The sequence below is a fragment of the Petaurus breviceps genome, unplaced genomic scaffold (assembly GCF_028583685.1).
Source record: "Petaurus breviceps papuanus isolate PSGF00001 unplaced genomic scaffold, PetGlider_PUasm1.0 305, whole genome shotgun sequence".
Classification (NCBI taxonomy): Eukaryota; Metazoa; Chordata; class Mammalia; order Diprotodontia; family Petauridae; genus Petaurus; species Petaurus breviceps.
This window is the reverse complement of record NW_027186060.1, coordinates 401,100-420,282: the sequence shown is the minus strand read 5'-3', so window position 1 is coordinate 420,282 and position 19,183 is coordinate 401,100. Positions and strand designations below refer to the sequence as shown.

Here is a 19,183-nt window from a genome sequence, read left to right as displayed (position 1 = left end):
ATCACCTCTTTATGTTATAGCAAAGAACTGGGAAATACAGGGGGTATACTTCAAGTGGTTAAAGATAGAAAAATAATGTTATATTAATGTAATACAATATTATTTTAATCTTTAAATAATGAAGGAACAGTTCTAAAGAAATGCTGGGAAAAGTTATATGGGGGTGATGCAAAGGTGAATGAGCTAAATTTATATTATAACATCAATGCTGCAACATACAATTCATTCTGAAGAACTTAAAACTCACTTAATATAGTGATCGACCATAATTCTAGAATATCAATAAGCAAGAATGCTGCATGATTCATGAGAGAGGTAATGGACCAATGAGAAGAAAAAGAGATTCATTTTGGGGTGTAGTGAATGTGGGGATTTATATTGCCTGTCATTGCTTATTATAACAACTTCATGTGTTTTTTTTTTTTTGTTTTTTAAGCAATCGGGGTTAAGTAACTTGCTCAAGGTTACACAGCCAGTTATTTCTGGGTGTGGTGCTGAGTGTCTGAGCCCTGGATTCGATCTCCAGGTCTTCTCAACACTGGAGCCAGTGCTCTTACTCGCTGTGCTACCTGGCCGCCCCTCAACTTCATGGTTTTTTGCATTTCATTTCCAGGGTATGCTATGAGGTGTAAAATTGTCCAACTTGGAATAAAAAAACCTGAGGCAGAGGTATGAGCCAATGGCACTCTGTTAAAGGGTCTGTGGTACCTTCTAGTGAAGTAGACCTCATCTCAGGTCCTTCCAACTCCAGGGCCAGTGCTTTACTCATTGTGCCTCCTAGCCACCCCTGCATCCCATATTTCTAATCAAACCTTTTTTCATCCTTCCAAATCTTTCAAATCCATTATCCAGATTATTCAACTTCTTTTTCACAATTTTTTAAAAAATTCATCCTGGTAAAACCAATTGTTAAGAGATCCTATTTACTCTTTTATATATAGACTTTGCTGCTTCTCAGCAAGTCAAATTTATTGTTTAGAAGCTTCACAACTAAAACAAGATCACTTTCCCAGGCTGAATGACCTTGACTAAAAGGGATAATTTGTAGGGACTTTGGCAGTTTTACAACATCATACAGTAGCAGGAGGACTGTTCTGAATGAGCAGAACTAGTCAAAATAAAGTTTTCATACAGTCTTCCCCTTTCCACATACAGTAAGCAATTAACAATTTTAGATTTTAGCATTAAAACAAATTCCCACAGTTTCATCAAATCGTTCTGATTATAAGCAATTAACTACAGATAATATCTAATGCACTAATGGGCAGATTTCTCTACCTGCTGTCCCTCTTTCCCTGCTTCCTTTCCCAGGCCTAATAAGATTGCTTCCCCATCCTGGATTATAAAAATTTCCTGGTCTCTCTCATCTTTCCCATAAAACTTCTGAAACTACTTTATTATTTTGGAACCCATAAACACTACTCTCCAAATCTAAGGGTCTGTTTTTCCTAGCTTTTCTGCCAGGAGACCCACACTGCTTTCTTAATATCCTTTTGTTTACTTCCTTGCATATAAGACACTTTACAGATTTGTTTAGCAACTATATACAAATATTTATACATCTATATTTCTTTAAAGCTAGGACACACATTACTCATATTCCCCAATGGACTCCTTGATATAAAAATTGACAGAATTTCCCTCCTGAGTTGTTAATTAACCATTTCTCTCCCATCAAGTAATAACCAATGGTCTTGCTCAGTTTCAATCTTCCCAAACTTAATTAAATTTTCCTTTTCAGCTTCTATGAACACAAGTATTGCTTTTGTCTTAGGGACCTGGGGATTCAACACATACATTTTCATAGATTCTATGGACAGGGCAGCCTCCTTAACTTTCTTGTCTGCTAATCATCATCTCATACCAAAGATCTTATAAAACATTTCTTCATAAGAATATTTCCCTTTTTCAAGAACAGTTTATCTTGATATTATTAACTACTATATAATTCCTAAATTCTCTGGTGATAAAACCTTTCCCAAATAATTAACAAAATTTATGCAAGAAGGTTTAACAGGTCTTTTGTCACATAATTACCAACAATTAACTTTCACAAGCATACTTTTGTAAATATTTGATTTATGTAATAACTCCAAATAGCTTGGTTAACAATCTTACAAGTTTAAACAATCTTAACTGAACCTTTCTTTTAATACACCTGTTTACCAGTAACAACATCATAAATAAGTATCATGAACCTACATTTAGACTTTGAAACCAAAATCAAATAATTACCAATCTGGTGATCGTAATTTAGTCATTTCCAAATTGCTTTGCATAGAAAACCATTCATCCCATTACCATTTACATAAAATTCACACTTAAGGAAAATTCCACATATGATTAACAAATATGAAACAATTAATTTTTAGCTTACCCAGTTTACACTCAAATAGCACTGTTGTTTTGTACCAGGCATTGTACCAAGCACCTTTACAATTATATCAATCCCATAAAAATCCCCAGGATGTGGATTCCATCACCTTCCCCTTACTGAACAGTAAACTAAGTTAAATAAAACTTGGGGGGGGGGGGAGGTAAGAGGGACATACAGTGAATCACTTTCTTAATGCCAAATAACAATATGTACCTTTTGATCATGTAACTATATATTTCTAAGTTCTAATACACTTGGTCCTCAGAAAGGAAATATATCTCCACAAATATATTTCTTTCCTTACTATACTAATTACTCATTCACATTCATATATTCCAAAAAGTTTATTATTATTACCTGTTTGTATCCCAAATGTAGCAGTTTTAAATTATCAGATTGTATAACATAAAAAAAATCCAATTCACATGAAATAAACATTATAAGACAGGGGTAACAGAATTGATAAAGTAACACAGCTGGTTTTACACAATTTTTTTCCATTTTAGTTTCAATAAAATTCATATTGAAAACTGCTTTATCTAACACCATTTCTGGCTCACAGTGGTAACTCAATTTTTATAGTACAAGAGGATTTTTCAATCTAGATATACAATAACATCACAATGACATAAATTTCATTAATTGCATTTCCAAATCATCACATACAAAAATTATTGATAGAAAATTAACTTTACCAAGTGCAGAGGCTTTTCTCCTCTCCCCACAGTTGCAGAGCCTGGTTGTGGACCCAGGGGTTAGAGAGGGTCATCTGTATTCCAAGAGGTGTGGGCTTCAGGGTACCCAGGGGCCCAGGGCTGTTGCTAGTAGGGCCCCTTGATAAAGCTTTCCGATGGGGGAGGGTAATTCAAATTCCCTACTGTTCTTCAGCACTCTCTTTCCTTAATCTGATCTGATTCCAAAATCTGCTCAAATGTTTTTGGCTGTTCTAATTTTTCTCCCATGTATTTCACTTATGTGTCCACTCCTTAGAAAATTCTTTAAAAGTGAGAGGTTTGAATCTCCCAATCTAGTGCGTGGGACCCTGGTGTCCCCTGCTGTACTGGAGAGCTCAAAATTTTGCCTCTGAGGTGTCTCTTTTACAGATCTATATATTTTCCTAATTTGCCTCAGTTCCAAATACTATTTATCTTTAACATTGAATCAGGAGTGACACTTTTCAAAAATGACCAGAATGTATTCAGTTGCCTTTCAGTTGCATTCTGATACACAAAAGTTTCCTCTTTTAGACGAGGCAGGAAATAGTTAAATGTTTGTATGTCTGCCTCTTTGATCTGAAGGGACAGGATTCCCTCCTTTTCTTATCACCTTCTCCTCACTCAGCTTGGCCAGAGTGGAATGAAGGGCAGGAGATTTTCAAACTTTAAAAAAAAAATCTTGAAATTTCTGTTCACACTTTCCAATAGCAAATAACTTATACCTATCTTAACTTCTTACCCATGCTCCTTCCTTTGCTACAAGCTTAAACTTTCTTGCTTTTCCTAGTGCTCATCCTTCTGTTGGACTTTGATTAAAGTCCCTCTTTAAAACCACACATACTTTCTTTCTAATTCTGACCAGACACTTCTCCTACCCTCTTTGACTTGCATTTACCATCATATAACCTAAATAAGACAATATTTGCCTCTCTTTCTCTCCCTCTCCAGCCTGCACTCAGCAGCGGGAGAAGGGAAGAGGAGGGAAAGAGATGACAGCATTCCAAAGAAATGTCCAGCAGTCCAGCTGCAGTTTAAACCTTACAGGGTTTTAGATTACTCCCTCACACTCATTCACACAGCAACACAAAACCAGAACAGATAGAGAAACTGACAGGAAAGTTCCAGAAGCTCACAGAGGACTGTCAGAAATCCTTGGCACAAATCACATATCTGCTTGGCTTCCAGATAAATGCTAAGGAGGCCAGGTAAGACTGGCTTTAAGATAACCTAGGAGCAAATCCCCAGGTGTAGGGGGAAATTGGCCCATCCTTTCTTCCTGACCTTGAACACACAGAGGCTGTTAATTACACAGACAGACTTTACACAAAAACACAAAGAATGAATATACAAGCCAGTTTCACGTGATCATTTTTTTCCTTCCCTTTATATTTTGTTAATTCATTCCAATTTTGTAGTCTACTTCCCAAGGGACTATTAGACGGCACTTCCTCACATTGCTCCGAATTTCTTTGGGGTTTGGACTGCACTTTCCCCATTTTACATGAGAGGCTCTTCCTCTCCTATAGCTTTTTCAAAGAGTCCTTCACCCTGGAGCCTGCAGTCAGTTTCACCACACAATTTCATGTGGGAGGCTCTTCCTCTCCAGGCCGAATTGGCTCCCAGACTCTTGAGGTTTGCTTGGTAATCTTACCTTCGGGCTGCTCATTTACCATCCAGGGAGCATCAGATCCGTCACTTTCACTTTCTCTATCCTTCACTGGGTTTCTCCACTTCAGGCACTTTGCTCGGTGAGGAGGAGAAACACCGCCCTGCTCTGGAGACCACAGAACAAAAGGTCCCACCGGCGCCTGCCTCCAAAGAGGGGTGGTGGTCGTACCCCACTGAGTCACGTGATCCTGGCACAGAAGCCACCAAACTGTGTGCGATACAAAGACCCTAACCCAAATTGACTACTCCGAGACCTCTCAAAGTGAAGGTAGAAAGTTTTATTAGAATCTCGCCAGAAGCAGGCGGTCCAGTCTCTGGGACAGCACCAAGAGAGAGGAAGCTGAGGTACAGAAGCCAAAGCTGGGTTAAATAAGCAAGGGTTACATGCCCCTCCCATACATTAATCTAATTATTACTAATGAGGCTCTAATCTTGTTAGATAACAAACATAATACATGAGGTCCACTACCCAAGAGAAGTAGCAACCTCAGAATACTGAACCCCCTTCAGTCTAGCCTAGATGTGTCCTGATCTGGGCCTGGGGGCCCCAAGGCCACTGTCTTTTTCCTGATTGCTCAATCCACCTGCTGCTGCCAGCTGCTTCTGTTCTACCTTGTTTCATTTTAGTATTATCTAAGAGTTCTCTGGGAACTCAACTTCCTCCCAAAGCTACTGCCTCAACTCCACCAAGCACTAGGAATTCATTTTCCTCCCAAGGCTACTGTCTGTTACTTTTTATCAGTAGTCTTGTTCAGCCAATTCTTGCAGTTCTGTAGAAACTTAACCCTTTGTTACCTCTCACACTACCATTCCTTTCCCCAAACTCCCCAAACTACAAACAGCTCTAATTTGATCTCAATAGTTAATCCAATCAATTGTATTAATACTCAATAGCCCTTACATTACCTTGAAATACACAATGACTTATCCACATTTATATATGGGGAAAAATACTGAACTTAGTTACAAAATACAAGGAAGTAATAAGAATGGATATATGAAATTCAGAATGGGGAAACTTCACTGCAAGTCACCTCACACAGTATCGATAAATGGGATTAGATCCCAAATATTGAGTTATCTTCCATTTACTTTGGAAATATTTAACTTAATAAAATATTTATTTTACATAAAATATATGTAAAAACAAATAAGGTAACTATAAAATAATACAAGACAAACAAATCTAATTTTTTTTCATGTTCAGGGAAAAATAGAAACTAGTCTAGAACTTGATTAGTTAAATTAAATGGTTTTGGTAGTTCAAAATAACATTACTCTGTTGGTGAACTGACCAGTAGATTGAGTAATTTCCCATGGATGTAGCAAGAATAAAGTGGATTTTCTTTGAGAGAGCAACAATCCAGTTCTTACTAGTATGAAAAAATTCCTGGTCCCCAAGAGAAATATTATCTCCTGAAGCCACTTAGCTAATCTTATCCTGCATTGGAATCTGACAGTGCCTGGTATGTCATAAATACTTAATAAATGCTTGTTGATTGATTCTTTTTATTTGCCACTATCCAGCTACCATTCAGTAGGAGGCCCAGTGGATAGAGTGCTGGATCTGAATCAGGAAGTCCTGAGTTTAAAGCCTTACCTGTTAGAGGAATTAGCACTTGATTTGTCACATTAAAGAAGTCTGATATAACACTTTCCTTTACAGTTTTTGAGAATAATTTGTGTAGTATGGGGATTGTGTATTCTTTTCAACTTTTATAGAAGTTGGCTGTAAATATGTCAGAACTGGTTTTTTGTTTTTCTTTTGTTAGTTCCTTTATACTTAGGTCCTTTTCCTTTTCAGAACCAGATTGTTTAACATTTCTATTTGGTTTTCTTTTACTTTGCATCTTTTATGTATTTGAAGATCATCCTCTACACCTGTCATGTTCTTAGTTTTTTTTAAGCAAATAACTTTGCATAGTGCAATAAATCTTGCCTCTCTGATATTCAAAGTAAGAATTTCTCAGACATGCCAGGGGAGCCAGATATCCCCTTCCTTCTTTCTGAATTCCTCCTCTTCCCCTCTTTGCAGATAAGGTGGGTTATATTTGTGAGATGTGACTTACACTTCGTCAAGAAGAGTGCTAATTATGTTTCATGAACTGCTTTCTCTCTCCTTTTATTACTTATTATAAGGGATGATTCTTTGTACAGTGAAGGGGAAAAATATATTTGGGTGGGAGAGACACTGTAAAAACAAACATATCTATACCATTTCAAAATACAAGCTAGAATTTTGTGAGATGATAAAAGCAGTCACTCATCCTATGAGAACAGCTAGGTGGCACAGTCCATAGAGTGGAGTCAATGGGACTGAGTTCAAATTTGGCCTCAAACCCTTAAGAGCTTTGTGACTCAGGACAAGTCCTTCAACCTTGTTTAATGCTCAGTTTCCTCACCTCTAAAGTGAGCCAGAGAAAGAAATGGCAAACAACTCCTGCATCTTTGCCAAGAAAACCCCAAATGGGGCCAGGAAGACCTGAACAGGACTGACCAACAGCAGGCACCTACAAGTTCCTGGTTCTCTTCCCTGCTCTTCTTTCAACTTTTGGCCATTTCTGTTGTTTTCATGTCTGCTGTTTCTCTCCTCTTATTCATGACCTTTGAAACATGCAGCCAACGGCTCTGCCATCGTACCCGCCACTTCCTCCAATACTAAGGGAGGAAGGAGGGGCAGCTGGGGGTGCAGGGGATTGCTGTTCCTCCTTCACTCTGGAGGAGCAATGACGTCAGGACTTCCAAGGGCATTGGCTTGTGCTCCAGAGCCTGGGAAGTCTCCAGCTTCACCAGAGTTCAGGGGGAGACACAGGTCAGGAGGGCTGGGTTCGGTTCCGGGTGCAGGAATCCTCGGCCTCTCCTGGGTCTCTGTGTGTCTGAGGCAACATCCAGTCAGGGATGACAGGGTGGGGAAGAATTGGGGCAAAAGATGGCCCAGTCTGTCTTCACAAAAGAGTCCGTCTGCGAGGGGAAGACCCCAGGAGTTTCTCTGTGCAGTGGATGGAGTTCTGTGGGGCGTCAGCAAGAGCTGAGTTCAGATCCAAGTTCAGGCACTTGCTAGCTGTGTGACCCTGTTTGAGTCACTCCCCCCTAGTGTCCCCATCTATAAAATGGAGGCTATAACTGCACCCGCTTCCCACGCTCGGTTCCAGGACCAGACGAGATAGGCAGTGCAAAGACACTTAACAGGGCCTGGAACAGGAGACGCTCCGGGTAAATGGCGAGTCCTACTTTTATTGAGTCCATCTACCAAATGACTGGAATTCAGGAGGGAAGGGAGAAACGGAAAGGGCGGGGCTCCGGACGGGCGGGGCTTGGGGGGCGGGGCAGGCAAGGAGGCGGGACTCCATTCCAGGTTAGGGTGGGGCCGAGCCAGAGGGAAGCACAGAATGAGTCTCAGCCTGCAGACTACGATTCCCAGAAGGCCGTGCGCGCGTCGGGACATTTTTCCAAGCTCATGGTTCGGCGATTGAAACTTCCGTGTTGTGACGTCACTTCCTGCTAGTTTTTTCCGTTCCTTTTCCATGCTCCCAGGTGCCACCTTCACTTCCTTTGTCCTGAGCTGCAGCTTTAAGGGTGAGGGGCTGCGGCCGTGTTGGGCCTTGGGGGCTGGTAGGGGACCTCACCGGGAAGGAGAGGGGTGTCCCCTAGAGGAGGAAGGGAGCGCCCGAGGATTTCTTGGGGTCTGGGGGCGGGTTCAGATCCTCCTTCACTCCTGACCAGACCCTGACCCCGCCATGGCCCTCCAGGCCTCTGTCCTTGCCCTGTGTCCAGGGTGTGAGGGCAGGTCCTCCTGCCGAGTGTCCATGTCCGCCCCCTCTTCAGTCCCGCCTTCCCTTTGGCCTCATCTCCAGGCATCTACCGGGGCACCCCCTCTTCCAGGGAGCCTTCCCTGATGCTGTGGGGCTCCTTGTCTCTGTGCTGAGAGGGTCACGTGGCTGTTCTCCAGCTTTGTCTGTAAAGAGCTATTGGGTTCTTTTCCCTACCAGCTCCGGATCACTGCCCCACTCACTGGTCCCTGCCCCACACCCCGCGTCAGAAGCGGGGTCCCCATCCCCCCTGAAGCAGACCCCAGCCCCCTCATGGTAGATACAGGGTCCCCATCCCCCCAGGACAGATCCCATCCCTGCCACCTCACCCCCCTAGGGCAGAACCAGGGTCCCCGACCCCCCCAGGGCAGCCCCCAGCACGGCCCCCCCCTCTTCACGCCCCCCTTTCTTCCCCAGCTCTGTCCCCCAGGTGGGAGCCCGCAGGAGGAAGGGATGGCTCCTGTGCTGATGGCCTGGCCGGGACAGGTGAGCTCTTGGGGAGGGCTTCCCGGGAAGACTGGCCGAGGTGGGAGGCTTTCTGTGTCCTGTGCTGGGACCCTGGAGTTTGTGGGCCCCGGGAATCACGTGTTTGTAGCTAAATGACACATTAGACACTAAAACTTTGAAATGTCTGAGCCTAGACCTCCTTTTGTATGTACATGCATATGTAGACAGCTACATGTGTTCACGCAGGTTTGTTGTTCTGTTCTTTTCAGGCCCCTCCTGGCTCTTCTTGACCCCAGGTGGGGTTTCCTAGGCACAGACACTGGAGAGGTTTGCCATTTCCTTCTCCATTTCATTTCACAGAAGAGAAAACTGAGGCAAGCAGGGTAAAGTGACTTGCCCAGGGTCACACAGTTTGTAGTATCTGAAACCAGATTTTAACTCAGGAAGATGAGTCTTCCTGACTCCAGGTGCAGGATTCTGTGCACTGAGATGTCTAGCTGCCTTCGTACAGATTAATATATTCACACACATACAGTCAAGCATTTACACAGAAGAAATCCTATTCAGTCTAATTATCTCCTCTTAAAAGAAGCAGTGTGGAATGGTAGAAATGGCCTGTTTTCTCGTCAGAGGATCTGAGTTTGAATCCAGGGTATTTCACTTACTCCTGCTGTGAAATTAGGGAAATTGTTCCACCTCTCTGACCTCAGTTCTTCATCTGCAGAATTAGGAGGATGTAATAGATGACTTCTAAGATCCCAGCTCATTCGAAATCTGATCCTATGATACACAGTGATGGTCTTTTACTTATTATGAGAGATTCCAGTTCTTTAGTATCATCTTACAGGAATAGTTAGGACAGTTCTCCATAAGCTATGCGGGTCATCTAGAAAGTTTTCCCAAGGTTGTTCTATTTTAAAGCATCCTAAAGGAGCAGATATTCTCTTAGTAAACCATGTTCTTAGGCTATTTTACTACCCTTTTGTAAGTAATCTTCTCAAGTGGGAAGATGTTCTATGCTAGGATAATTCTGTGGCCTCCTTCTTCCCTGTCCCTCTAAGTGCTGTGGCCTTTTCCCTAAGACAGCTGCTCTGTCCACTGCTAGTATGACTGCCCCATGGAGCGGCCTCTGGACTCATGTGGGCTCTAACAGCAAGATGTTGTTCCTTGAACAGTTTTAAATAATTCTGACCCCTGTCATATATAAAATGTGAGAAAAAGAGTCTAGTAATATATAGAGTCCTGCTTTCACAGATGCTGCTGTACAAGGAGTTTGCTAAGGGATACAGTGTTAGCCAATAAGCACATTCTGTCTTGTAAGGAAGGTCAGGGCCTCCTAGCTCAAGGATGTGAGAGACAGTGAAGCTGGCATTAGAGCCAAGCTGGCTGCATGGCTTGACCTCCAGACCTTATTCCAGGCACCTGAGACCTAACTGCTGCACATGCCTAACAGCCTTCATGCATATACCCTGCACAGAAATAGAGCCTCCTTATCCTCACAGGCTACCCATGACCAGGAGGTGGATCTTGATCAGGACCACATGTAATGGGTGGGTGAGAAAGACTGTAACCCAGAGGAGCTGGGACCAATCCCAGTTCTGAAGGGAGGGGCCAGGTAGGACTAATGCATAAAAACTCAGTTTAGCCTCTGTGTGTATGCTTGCCTCCCCTCTGGAGTGTAAATAAATGCTTCCTTCACTCACTTCACTTCAAGTTTCCTTGCTTAAGGGAGTGACTAAACCCCATTTCACATAACACTGGTGAAATTAAAACAAAATGGATGTCTGGCTACCATGAGATAGCCTGGTCTTTTTAAAGAAGAAACCATCGTTAACCACAAATTACATTGGTGACTTGACTTGGTATGGGTGTTCTGCTCATTTCTAGTTATTAACAATTATCCTAAACTTTTGAATCTAAATGTAAAAGCAAAATTCTGTTTCCTTCAAATCACAGGGTAAATTCCTGCTCCAGGGCCCTACCCCTTGGTAGGAGCTTTCGTAAAGAGGAGAAAACTAAAGAATAGTTATTTCATTTTGCCTTGTTTCCTGCAGTTGGCATGTCTATGAATAGTTGTATTAATCAAATCATTTTAAATACATCAGAGAAGTTTATATGGACTTTTGTGGTATTATCCTTTTATAAAGCAAAGCCTCCTTTTATGCAGTGATTTAATAGATGAATCCTTTTGTTGATGCATATAATCATTCCCTTATTGATTAGTTGGGTATTTTTTGTCTTAAATGAGAATTAAGTGTATTAGGTCTGGTAAATCAGGGCCCCTGTGTAGTTCAAATTATCATATATTTTTTGTCATTTTCTTATTATTTGGTAGATTGTTTTGAGACTTCCTATACAGACTTGTAATCAAAATAGTCACAATGGCGTCATGCATATTGGATCCCCCAAAAAGTCATTCTTCTGCTTTTAATAGCAATATGCCACTCCCATAAGAAGAGGAGAGGAACTTGTCCAGCAAAGTCCTGAAGTTAGATTTCTGTTAGTGCCTCAGTTAGGCCAGAAATGTAGATTACATTGATCCTTCCCACATCCCTTCTTGTTGGTTTCAGCCCACTCTTCTAACCTCTTGAAGGCTTTTTGTATCCTTGTTCATTTTTCAACTTGGAGGATAGGGGTTAAATCACTAGCTCCCCAGGGACCATAGTCACCAGCCTAGAGTATGAAGAATAAGTATTAGGGGCAGGTAGGTGGCATCGAGAGTAGAGCTCAGACCCTGGAGTCAGGTGAACCTGAGTTCAAATGGGACCTCAGACACTTGAAACACTTACTACCCGTGTGACCTTGGGCAAGTCACTTAACCCTGATTGTCCTGCCATTCCCCCTCCCAAAAAAAAAGTAATAATCCATGTTTTTCTTTACCTTTGTGAAGAATTTTCCAGATGTTTGTTGCCTAAAACAATTACTGGCCACAGAATGGCCTTTTTTTAAAGCCCATCTTTGTAAGAAAGCATGTCAGGGGTTATTGAACGTACACAGTAATTGAAGCAATTATTGGTAACTTCTCCAGGTAAGGCCACAGCCCCTGGGCTACCTGGCTCTTTTAGCATGGGGGTAACCAGAAGAGACATGATGTCAGCCTCATGCTATGCTGGCAAACAGCTATGTTTGAGGACTTCTTGTGCCTGGAGAACAGGCTTCGCTAAAGGCATTGAAAGGGCATTGGAACAGAGGCTACATCATAAGTGTGAGGAATGAGTGGTTAGAGAGCAATTAGAAAAGCTTTTATTTTTTTGTATAAGGTTTTCTGGTATTTCACTCAGTCTTATTTCTGTAAAGACTTCTTTCCTTCAACCTCCAAATTTAATTCTCCTTTATAGTGGAGAGGTCCTTGCACAGAAATACCAATGATACTGACTTTATCTGACAGTTCATGAAACATTCTCCTGTAGTGGTCTCCATCTGATATCAGAACTGTTTATAGTTTTGATTTTATTTTTATTTATGGAAAACAAGCATTTCAGGGCGGGGCCAGATGGCTGTCCTTTGTTCTTAGAGTGGCAGGAACATTGAGAACACTCATGTTCATTTCAGAGCAACACATTTCAAGAGACACAGCAATTGGATGAAAAAAAGGAAGGTAGCAGTCTTAGTTGTGTAAAGATCAGGCTGATTGGCCAAAGGAACTGGGTTTGTGTAGATTGGAACAGAAGACTTAGGACAATAGGAGAGTGATCTTCAGCTATTTCATTTTCATTTTTAATTTCAGCAGATGGAAAAGGAATTAGCCGTATTGCTGCTTCAGCTCAGAGGGCACAAGTAGGAGCCCTGGTGTCAAAAAAAACCCAAAAACTGAAACACGGAGAAAGCCCACACATATAAAACTGGTGTCATTAGAGCCATTTACAGTACTAAGTATGTATTAAGCACCTACAGGTGCCAGCCTCTGGGCCAGGTGTGCAGGATATAAAGGATGATGATAATGGCTCCTGCCATTAAGGAGCTTACAAACTAATCAGAGAGGAATTGTTTTCTAAAACTTTTTATTCATTTCCTTTGGAATTTATGGAATAAAACAAGCATTTCAGAACAGTATGATAAAAAAGATGATTGCATATGAAACTGCAGATCTATTATGTACAACTTGCTGTTCCTTTTAAATAGGTAATGAAGTTATCGTAAATTACTTTTTTCCCCTTTCAAGGGACAACAGGGTTAATTCTCTGAATTCAGAAAAGAGATATCTGGCTGCTTCCAAGTGTCTATACAATGAAAGGAACTTGGAAACATTTACTAACTCTTCACTGTGGGGAGACTTTTCAGAGAAGCCATATGGTTTTCTTCAGACATAAAACTGTGAGCACTCCTTACATCAGTCTTTTTAGATCTGACTGGGTTTCTGATCAGCATAACCCAAGTCCTTTTTAAGGGTCTCTAAACAGCAGGTAGAGATGTTTTGGTTTCCTGGCCACATGGGGCTATGTTCAAACAAGGCAATAAGGTTTTCTCTCAATTCTCACAATTGAACAGTTTTTCTCACTGGACAGAAGTTGGAGTAGACGTATAACTGAACAGAAAAAGAACTGAGCTGCCTGTAGAATTGAGTTACCAAATGGATTTAGTGTCGTTGACTCAGTTTCCTCAGCCTATGGGCAAGCAGTTTACATGTGAACTTCACAACAGTTAGAGCTACAGCTGGGTAAGCAAAATGTTGTTGGTATTTCAGGCATCATTCACATTCAAGGATGTGGCTGTGGAATTCACCTGTGATGAGTGGGGACAATTGAACCCATCTCAGAAAAAGTTGTACAGGGATGTGATGCTGGAGACCTATAGGAGCTTGGTGTCTTTGGGTAAGAACAGCTCCCCTTTTGGACTCTTGATATATAATGTGACAACTTTCCAGATATTAACTGTTATCCTTTGTATGGGAGAGGAAATATTCCTAATGGTTTTTTAGCCAAGAGACAGATTGTTTGTGTTACTTGTTTCCAGGAACAAAAGTCTTTGCTTAGTATTCTGGGAAATTGATTTCTTCTTTTGTTGTTATCCTTGAGAATATATCTTCCCCTCTCCCATGCTTCAAGACTAAGATTTTCATTTTAAGCCCAGTTGAGATTTTATCATACACAGTTTTCCCACAGTCTAAGCAGGGAGTGAGTCAATTGAACCATTTTTTTTTTTTTACCAAGTCCTACTCTAATCCATTCCCCCATGATATAGAATGTCCTCTGGTGGTCTTTTGGACTATGTTTGAGGTCTTCATAGCAGGCATTCTTTTTTCCCAAAGTGGGCTTAAACTAATTTTGAAATCATTTATTAAGTTTTATGGATGCTTTAAAAAAAACCAAAACAGTAATTTCTCTTCTTCCTCACAAAAAAATCCCCAAAACCCTCCTTTTCCCTCTACCTTTCCACCTGATCCCCACCTTTGAAAAACAAAAATCTCAAAACAAAATAAGCTAACCAGTTGGTGGTATAAGATACATTCAGCAATTTTATCTCCCCATATTTCTACTAAGAGTTGAAAGGAATATTTCTGTTAAATAATACAGATTTCTATAATATGGACTATTCTACCTATTTTGTGATGGAACTCTATGATGACAGCCTAGGACATTTTCATTGAACAGGATTTGCAGTTTCCAAACCAGATGTGATCTACCAGTTGGAAAAAAAGGAAGCATCTTGGGTGCCAGACGCAGATATTCCCAGAAGCAGCTGTCCCGGTGACTACATAAAATCCAATCACATGGGTCCTTGCAAACTAGAGATCTGTTGGTCATTTAGGTCAAAGCTCATTTATCTTTTTCCTGAAATATGCCTCAATTCTCAAAGAAAGTTGTTGCCTTAAATAAGGCAGTTATTTCTCTTCTGTTCTCTGAAGATGATCTTCTCCTAAGCAGACATTCTCCTACCTCACTTCCATGAATTTATTCTCATTTAAAAATAAGTACATTATGGGGCGGCCAGGTAGCATAGCGAGTAAGAGCACCGGCTCCAGTGTCGGGAGGACCTGGAGATTGAATCCCGGGCTCAGACACTTAGCACCCACCCAGAAACACCTTGCCATGTAATCTTGAGCAAGTTACTTAACCCTGATTGCTTTAAAAAAAAAATAAGTACATTACTTAAGATATTAAATAATGTGCATTTTTTGCCCTTCTGATATTTCCTTTGTTTTGTTTTTATGATTATTTTGCTTTGCTGCTATTACTTTTAAAAATATCTCATCCTAACTTAATTTCCCTTTCTTCATTCTATCATGTTATGTGCCATCCTGTTTTTCTTTATGCTTTCAAATTATTTTCATAAAGGCACAGCAGTATGTTCATACGATAGGACTTATGTAAGGCATAACTCAGTCATTGGACCTATTGGTTTTCAGTATTTTGCTATTTCACAGAAAGCTGTCGTGAAACATTTTAGTGAGCATGCTTTCTTTGCTTTCAGTAACACACTGAAGAAGCAGACCTAGTACTGGGACCATTGGGTCAAAGGATGTGACCAGTTTTGTATCTTTAGCTGTGATTATTGTTCCTTTTCAGAGAAATGGCAGCAACTTAATAAGGAGGTATTTAAATATAATTGCCAAAATTGATCATTTTAAGAATTTTTTTCTTTTTTTTTTGCTAGTCTGATGACGTCATTGCTGCCTTCATTGCTCCAAATTGTTTTCATTCTTCCTTCTTTGATTCCCACAGTTTGAGTAGTGCTTCAGGGAGTTATTAATAATTTCTCTTCTCAACCACACCTGTATGTCTTCTACAGATTTCAATCCATTCTTTACCAAGTAGATAAGCTGGATTTTTAGAGGAAATTCATGGCAACAGTTGTCACCTTTTCCTGTTCATATTTCTTTTTTATTCTGTTTACTTGATGTATCTATTTCTCTTCCTGACGCTAAACTCAGTTCTCTGTTTTCTTCATGTTCAGTCTTTTCTCTTCCTGTGTTCACCTCAGATGATAAGAATACATTTTTAAGTCTCAGCATTGTCTTTTTTTTTATCCTGAATAATCTTATCCCATTCAAATGTTATCCAAATAAAGAAGATTTAGGGTTCGTTCATCCCTTCAGGTGGATTCACCCTCAGTCAGATCATTTACATTTTTAACCTTAGATTTATCATACTTTCAAATAAAATACATTGGTTCTTGAAGAAAGAAGTTCTCAAGAGGGAAAAGAAGAGAATAGCTTGGGAATCTTTGACCACATAATAACCTTGGGGAAGGGTGAAAAAATGCAGGATTAATCAGCTCCTTATTATTCCTTTCAGAGAGCAGAGAATTTGCTGGCGATAAACCTCCTGAATGTAATGAATGTGGGAAGGCCTTCTGGAGCAAGGAGCAGCTTACTGTGCATAAGGAAATTCATACTGGAGAGAAACTTTATGAATGTAGTGAATGTGGGGAGACCTTCACTAGTAAAAAACATCTTATTGTTCATCAGAGAATTCATACTGGAGAAAAGCCTTATGAATGTAGTGAATGTGGGAAGGCCTTCAGGAGCAAACAGCGCCTTGGTCTGCATCAGAGATTTCATGTTTGAAAGAAACCTTATGAGTGCAGTGAATGTGGGAAGACCTGGAGGGATAAGACACAACTTACAGAGCATTACAGAATTCATACTGGTGAGAAACCTTATGAATGTAGTGAATGTGGGAAGGCCTTCAGGGATAAGAGTTGCCTTAGAGTGCATCACAGAATTCATACTAAAGAGGAACCCTATGTATGTAGTCACTGTGGAAAGGCCTGGAGGGATAAGACCAAACTTACCGAGCATGAGAGAATTCATACTGGAGAGAAACCTTATGAATGTAGTAAATGTGGAAAAACCTATAGCAGGAAGGACCGTCTTACTAGTCATCAGAGCGTTCATACTGGAGAGAAACCTTATGAATATAATGAATGTGGGGAAACCTTCAGTTATAAGGGAGACCTTAGACTGCATCACAGAATTCATATCGGAGAGAAACCTTATTATGAATGTAATGAATGTGGGAAGACCTTCAGGGACAAGGGAAACCTTAGAGTCCATCGCAGAATGCATACTGGAGAGAAACCCTATGAATGTAGTCATTGTGGGAAGGCCTGCAGAGATAAGACAGAACTTACAGGGCATCAGAGAATTCATACTGGAGAGAAACCTTATGAATGTGGGAAGACCTTCAGAGTAAGGATACAACTTACTCAGCACCAAAAAATTCACTCAGAAAAAAATCCTTAAGAGAATAATGCATCTAGGATGGCCTTTAGTTGGAGCACACTGCTTTATGTCCATTAGAGAATCCATGCTGATGAGATTTCCTCATTTATGTAAGAATGCTTTTATGCAGATCTTTTGAGACATTAAAGATTCATGTTGGAGAAAAGATCAAAGGCTAGGCACATTTTGATAGCCCTTTGGGCATACTTCCAATTTGCTCTCCTGAATGTTTAGATCAGTTCACAACTCCACCCAGAATGCATTCCTGTTCCAATTTTCCCACATCTTTTTCAGCTATTTAATTTTCATTGTTTATTTCAGTAAGTAGAAACAGAATTAGCCATGTTACGGCTTCAGCTCAGAGGGAAAAGTAGGAACCATGGGTGCACATTGTTAGAAATAAAAATTCCCTGACAAAAACCCACGCACATTTAAAATTAGTGTCATAGGAACCTTTTATAACAATAAGCGTTCCTGAAGTACCTACCACATGCCTGGCACTGTGCTAAGTGGAGGATACAAAGAATGGCAGTAACGACTCCTGCCCTCAAGGAGCTTACAAACTGATCAGGGGGGAATTCTTTCTAAAATTTTATGTTCATTCCGTTTTTAATTTAGTAAATAAAACAAGCATTTCCAAAACAATTTTTTAAAATGATGGCACATTAAAGTGCAAGACTTGTGTAAAATTCGCAATTCCTTTTAAATATACAGTGAAGTTATATAAATTTCCTTTCTCCCTCCTCACTGTATATATCGCTATTATTGGAGAGATTGTGTGTACGTATAATCATTCTATACATACTTGTATTTATCAGTTTTCTCTGATTGAGAAATACTTCCATTTCCTGGTAAATACCAGACGCTGTACTGGAAGACAAATAAATGAAACAATTCTTTGTGCAAGTGAAAGATGAAATGACTGAGGAAACAGGTTCAGGCTTCTGGGCATATCAGTTTTAAGGAAGGTGTGGCAGTTACACAACAAACTGGGACTAGGACCCTACCTCAGGTTAAGGCTTGTTTTTTTATACATTAAAAACTCAATTTAAATTTAAAAACAAAACCAATTAGTAGCTAATAATACAATTTTATGTGATCTGATATCTATTTGTAGCAAAGGGTTGAAGGGAACTAAAACATCTGGTCCAGGATTCAGGCTGTTCCTTGATAGCTCTGGGTTTTCACAGGGTTGCTGCCATTCCATAGGCCTGCATGGGTTTTCCCATTGATACAGCTATAAATCAGCCTGCCTGATATGCTGAGATTCAGGGCTATGCCCTGTTCTGGGATTCTGACCAGAAGATGTTAGCTGCCTGTCATGATTTTTATACATTCTTAGATACTATTCATTGTGTATTGGAAACAGCAAGGCCTAAGGACATTACTGTATGGCATATCGAAATTGAACAAAGCAGTATTAGAAAACTAAGTGAGTTATAATTACCTTGTTTGTTTCTTTATAAAAACCTTGCTCATGGTATCAATAAACAGATTAAATCAATCAATCAAGCCTGGCCTATGTCATTCATTTACACTTTAACAATCTAGTGTGTCATTTTAGAGCTAGCTTAAGAATTATCTCTACACATATTAAGAACTTTCCATGTTGGGATGCAGAGGAGAAACAATTCAGAAAAAGATGGTGTCTTCTTTCCCCCACACCAGTTTTGTATATAATCCAAAGAATATGTAAGCAATAACTAATTGTTCCCTATGGGGGTCACTTTTCAGAGGAGACTTGCTTGGGATGTAGAATTGTGAGAATTCCTTACCTCAGTGTTCTTAGATCTGAATGGGTTTCCTGTCATCATAGCTTACGTCCTTAGTTGAGGGTCTCTCAAGGGCAGGTAGAGGAGTTCTGGTTTCCCAGGCACAGGGGCTAGGTTTAAACAATGCAATAAGGTTTTCAACCAATTCCCACAATTGAATACTTTTTTTTCCCAAGACAGTAGTTGGACTAGACCTCTAGTTGAACAGAAAAAGAGCTGAGCTGCCTCCA

At 40.4% G+C, this 19,183-nt stretch overlaps 1 long non-coding RNA gene and 1 pseudogene across 3 annotated transcripts in view; one reads left to right on the top strand and one right to left on the bottom strand.

Moving 5' to 3' along the window:
- Window positions 1-7,299, bottom strand: part of LOC138167789 (uncharacterized) — a 53,254-nt gene extending 45,955 nt beyond the window's left edge. For 2 of the 3 annotated variants that reach the window (XR_011169964.1, XR_011169965.1), the window contains exon 1: window positions 7,025-7,131. This is a non-coding gene — a long non-coding RNA (uncharacterized lncRNA). Of the gene's footprint in view, window positions 1-7,024; window positions 7,132-7,163 lie in introns of those variants that run through there. The other variant, XR_011169966.1, reaches the window with a different exon arrangement.
- A 917-nt stretch (window positions 7,300-8,216) lies between these two features.
- LOC138167783 (zinc finger protein 157-like) lies at window positions 8,217-18,689 on the top strand (annotated as a pseudogene).
- Window positions 18,690-19,183: the final 494 nt, after the last annotated feature.